At 42.8% G+C, this 5,506-nt stretch overlaps 1 long non-coding RNA gene across 1 annotated transcript; it reads left to right on the forward strand.

The window, feature by feature from the left end:
- Nucleotides 1-1,378: 1,378 nt before the first annotated feature.
- Nucleotides 1,379-5,125, forward strand: LOC125759868 (uncharacterized). The gene is made up of 3 exons (XR_007417578.1): nt 1,379-1,485; nt 3,629-3,726; nt 5,088-5,125. It is a non-coding gene; the product is annotated as an uncharacterized LOC125759868 (long non-coding RNA).
- Nucleotides 5,126-5,506: the final 381 nt, after the last annotated feature.

Consider the following 5,506-nt stretch of genomic DNA (forward strand, 5'->3'; position numbering starts at 1 on the left):
AAACATTAAACATTAGGTATTGATCTGCTCCTTTATTGAGGGCGCATGCAAGTGCTTTAAACGATTGGATACCTTTGAAATTGAAAAGTACATTTTAGAGGCCCTTGAAAAACCTGAAATTAGTTTCTTTCCTTGAAAACCCTTGGAATTTCTTCGCATATGGCGTCTAATATTGACTACACTCTAAAAACTGAAACTCCTGCAGTGAGAGTTATAGAGCTGTGTTACTCCCACAGATCTCATTATACTCTCTCTCAGGGAGGCGCTTTACTCTCTTTCGGCCAGGAGGAGTGAAAAGGCCTTTCACTCCTCCTGGCAAAAGAGAGTAAAGTGCCTGTCTCACTCCCGCATCCCACGAGAGAGTGAAAGGTTGTTTTACTCTCTTGCCTATAAGAGCTTGTTTCAGAGCTTGTTTTAGTCTTGCAACTCTCCAAATATAAGGAGCTGTAAAGAAAAGTTCGTGCAGTCTAATATCTTTGGCAGTAGCTCAATCGATGAAGTGACGGCGATACATTCCTCGTCAACTTATCGCGACGAAAACCGCTGACATGCACAAAGAATCTGCGATCATAAATGTACGCGATTATACTCACACGTACGCACACTCTGAGTCAGGTCCTAGTTATAAACTGACTAGAGGCGGCACGCCGCAGCGTACGCAATAAAATGCTGTGGACAGAGAGCATGAGAAAAAAAAAGAAAAAAAAAGGGGGGGGGGACTCTTACGTTTCGCCTTTAAAACGCGAGAGCGATATTCGTACACACGCATGTACCCACACACACACACACACACTATCGCCTTCTCAATCGCTATAGCTTGCCTTCGCTTCTCGATGGAGACATATACAGAGTGCCGCAAGGAAAGCCAAAGTGCAAACGCCCTCTCTCTCTTTGCATCTACCTCGAATTTTCGCTCACGACCAACCAACGCTGCTCTTTCGCTCAGAACCAATGACGCCGACGCCGCCGACACCGGAATTCCTGCGAGACGAGCTCTTTGACGCTATCGCATCAAAATAACATATATATATAAACGCGACTTCCTTCAAGCGGCCGCTAAACGGGAGGGCTGTTACATGAGCCGCCGAGAAACACGATAACGCAACCTTCCGACGCATGCGCGAGCGAGGAAAGACAAAATAAAAACAAAACAGACACACGCACACCAGGAGAGGAGAAGCGTGCGTGCTAAAAGTCGAAGTCTCGCCGTCGCCCGTCGCTGCCTTCGCCATTTTCTCCCAGTGCCCGGTCATCGAAGTTTCCGAATTGCTCAGCTGTGTCGGCTGTGCGTGCCCGTGTCCTGTGTGTGCGCGACTCTGATCTCAACGCTGGACGTGAACGGCATTTAGCGACGGCAATGCAACATCCCGTACTGTGAGCATGTTCGTGTTGGTTTCATGATGGTCTGGAGACTCAAGCGTGCTTGCACCTCCGTGTATGCGTGTTCGGCCAGCACCTGGTTAGGCACAGTCGGAAATGCGAACGGTAAGTGGTGCTTCTGTGTTCTCAGTTTCGCGGCGCTCACGTGTGTAGTGCTGCACAGTGTGTCGCGTGGAAAGTACAATAAAAAGCAGAATGTAAAAGCATTACACGCGCATACGTGTGATGCCTGATGCGCGTTTAAAAAGCTTTTGTGAAGGCACACGCTTTGCACGGCCACTCTATCGAAGAGCGGGTACGCCTCAATGAAGACAATTTGTGCTATACAATTTCTTTGCTTGCCATAAAGCGTGAATGCGGCAGCGTGCTTTCAGAAAATATAAACAAGCGAGAGGCCGCGGTTATCATTCCGTCATGTGTGCATTAAGGGCAACTTTTGTTTTCATTTGAATCAGCTGTAGTTGTCAGCCTCGGTAGTACGATGGTTGCGGTGCTCGGCCGCCGACCCGAAATTCGATCTCGGCCGCGGCGGTCGCATTTCGGTGGAGGCGAAACGCTAAACGCCTGTGTACTCTGCGATGTCAGTGCACGTTAAAGAAAAACAGATGGGCGAAACTTCCGGGGCCCTTCGTTGCGCCCTTCACTTTTTTAGAAAAACGCCTATTTTCATAATTCATTTTCGGTAAAACACCCCCCTCCATCAGAATTTCCCTCCCCCCCCCCCCTTCCCCTGTGGCTACGGGCTTGGCGTACGCTATTCCAAAACTCCCTAATATTAGTAAGTGGGAATACTTTTCGATAACAATTTTGCATTGCGCACTTTGTTCGTCTCTAAACAAAAAAAAAACAGCATACCAGAGGGTAATTACGTCATTAGGTTGGACTGGAGCGAATACATTATGCTGCAGAGATATGATTATGGCCATATTATGTGAAAGTTGTCTGCTAAGTGACAGCGTTTATGGTGAAGCACGTGCATTTTACAATATTGTCACTTAATTAGTGACAATTTTGTGACATAATTAGTGACATCTTGAACTCTCCTGGATTCCATGTGAATATTCTCATCGAGTTGAAGATGTGTGAGGTGTGCCAGGCTTATTCAGTCACATCAGTGCAAGTCAGCTCAATGCAATACTGATGGCAGAGGGACAATCATAAAAAAAATGCGACTCTCATAAGACTATTATGAAGCTTTGAAGCAAGGCTAAGCAGCCATTAAACATTATCACAGTTAAAAAAAAACTATGTTCACCAAGAACAGAACACCTTTCGTCATTTCTTATGGTTTACTGTAAGTCATATGTAAGCTTCCTACCTTCATACTTCTTGATGAATGTAAATAGTGTGTTTAGTGCAGCACCAGAAGCAGTAGACAATGGCACGCAGATCACCAGATGACTCTATTGCAAATTCTCAAAGGATGTGCTGTTGTGCACCTTCTCCGTGCTTTATCCTGCTTTGCTTGGAGCTCTTTCATTAGAATGATACACGGCAAACAACTTAATTTATCAGAAACTCAAATGCTGTGTTTTTGACAAAATGGTAGGTGCAGAGTGAACTTGAAACTGCAAGTATTTTCTTTCTAGTCTCGCACAGGCAGTGAAATTTGTGGTTGGCTATAGTTGTAGGTTATGTTGGCTGTAGGTTGGCTGTAGGTTATGAATGTTTGTGCAGTTGGCTACACTACACTACTGAAGTTGATGTGTATATATGTAAATGCTGCAAGACTTCAAATGAAGGAAGGAAAGAAAGAAATGGATGGGAAGACAGGCACGTTAGCCAGTTCTTAAACTGGCTGGCCATGCTGTGCAAAGGAAGAGGGTACGAGGAATAAAGGATAATACAAAAGAAACTTTACAGAAAAAGAACAAAACAGGAAAGAAGAGTATGATGCCTCGTAAAGTCTGTCTCTAAGCTCACTTTTGCATAAGAAGCACAGCAGCATTTTCAATGCTAACATCAAACGGGAGCAGCAATGAAACAGCTCTGGAATCTGTTTTCCCTGAGATACAAAAAAAAACGCTTTATCTACACTGCCAGTTTTGTATTATGTACTGAATTAGTTCTTGGTGTTCGAGTGCATTAGGATAATAAATTTAGAGTTAAAAGATTGTTTCATGCATGGACGTCTAACTGAATTTATGCCGGTTATCTGAATTGGGTATTGGTGTGCTTTACAGCTGTTTAGTGCAGCATGAAATAGTGAGTCACTGCAAAAAATCTGTACATATTTTTTTCTTTGCAGATGGTGCTCAAGATGGCACATGCAACGCTATGCAGCTGTGGACACCAGCAGCTTGATAAGAACTCTCGAAGCTCATCTGGATGCTTCACAGAACCTGGGTTGGTAGCAGCAATCTCGTTAGGAGAGAGTGATCAAATAGAATCCATTTCTGAATTGTGCAATGCATACCTGTGTTTAATGAAGCAAGTCATTGATACATTAGAAACATTGAGAGTATCACTATTTTGAGTCCAATTTCATGGTAGCTCTTATCTCAGTCATCCGATACAGTGTACAGAATCTGCACCTGCACTCTGTCACGCCATAACACTATATTGAATTTACAGTGGAGTGCCTCGATAATAGACACCTGTAGCATGATATTGACTGTATTGTGAGGGATTCATAGTGTTCCTGGTGTAATGGTCAGTACTTATATAACGGCAGTGCTAAGAAGACAAGGACAAGAAAGTGCACAGCACGAGCGCTTACTCACAACTGAAACCTTTATTGCTTCAGCAGAAAATATATACCTAAACTTGAACCTCTCCTATTACCCGCCAACTAGCTCGCATTCCCGTTTTGCTTCAAACGGTCAGTATTGTGATGCGTTACCTTAACAATGAAGTGGCATGTACATCGATATACATTGAAGCTCACCAGCGCATTGTTATTATGGTGTTTAACTTTATTTTTGTGTTTGGTAGTTTCAAAACCGTTCACAATTTGCGACACAAATGTTAGTCCTGTTGTGAGTCACAACAGGACTAACATAGGATGGGCTGCATTGGTTGTCTAGTTTGTGTTGGCTAGGGGAGATTTAAAGTAATAGCAAGCAGTAAGCAGCATAGAAAATTTTCAGTGTGCACGCATTTCATAGTTGGCAGAAGCAGGATGGTGCAGTGCTTACAGGCAGGTGCTATGTGCACCGCTGGTTTAGTCCGAAGTGCTGTAAGAAAGACATCTAGATGCTGCTTTGGCATAAACAGAGTTTGATATTTAAATGTAAATTGAAAAATCGAGGCTGTCCACTGTGGCATGCCTCATAAGTACTATATATCTATATTTTGTCCCGTCTAGCCTAGGATTTTAAATAATTTAATTGGGAGGACATGCACTAACTTTTGAGGATAAATGAATTATTCTTGTAATAGGAGTTGCTTACACAAAACAACAAGCAACACTGCACACTAGCTATTGTACCTTGTTCTTTTGCTATGTGTATAAAAACATGGCAGCAAAACATGGACAAGCAAATGAGCCTCGTCTTTCTTTATTATAATGCTGCGTCTTTCTAGATATTACAAGAATGAAAGTGTGCTGCACACTCATTGAATATCTCGCAAGAAAATACTTGGCAGCTTCTTAATTTTGTATTTTTGTGTTTGTTTCGAAAAAGTCTGCAGTAAGAGAAGTCAAGTGGGTATTTTGTATGGATGCAGAAAGCTTAATGGACTTCTTTGCTTGATATCTTTTTCAGGAAGACTGAACACTTTTGGCAAAGCAGCAACAGTTCTGTCCTACCTGTTTGTCTACAAGACGGTCTCTTCCGTGAACACTCCTGTGCCTTACAGTATACTATACTGATGATCTTGTACATCTCTCAGTATTTAGGATTGTCAGCACTTGGACTGCTGCACTGTGTTATGCACGGTGCTGAGTCCAAACTTTCCAATAACAGTGTGCATTTGAAAATTTTACATGGCTTGAAAAGATGCTGAATGTTAACTCATTTAATTTACTAAGCATGGTTCTTGACTGTTTTACAGCCATTATTTATTCCCTGTTCAATTTTTATTCAACCTCATGGCATCTCCAGTCCTTGGCTCTAATGTGCCAAGCCACCACCAGTATTGATGGGCAATTTTTAATTCAAAGCATGTTATTGCCTAACTCCGA

This window comes from Rhipicephalus sanguineus, chromosome 9 (assembly GCF_013339695.2).
Source record: "Rhipicephalus sanguineus isolate Rsan-2018 chromosome 9, BIME_Rsan_1.4, whole genome shotgun sequence".
NCBI classification, from domain to species: domain Eukaryota; kingdom Metazoa; phylum Arthropoda; class Arachnida; order Ixodida; family Ixodidae; genus Rhipicephalus; species Rhipicephalus sanguineus.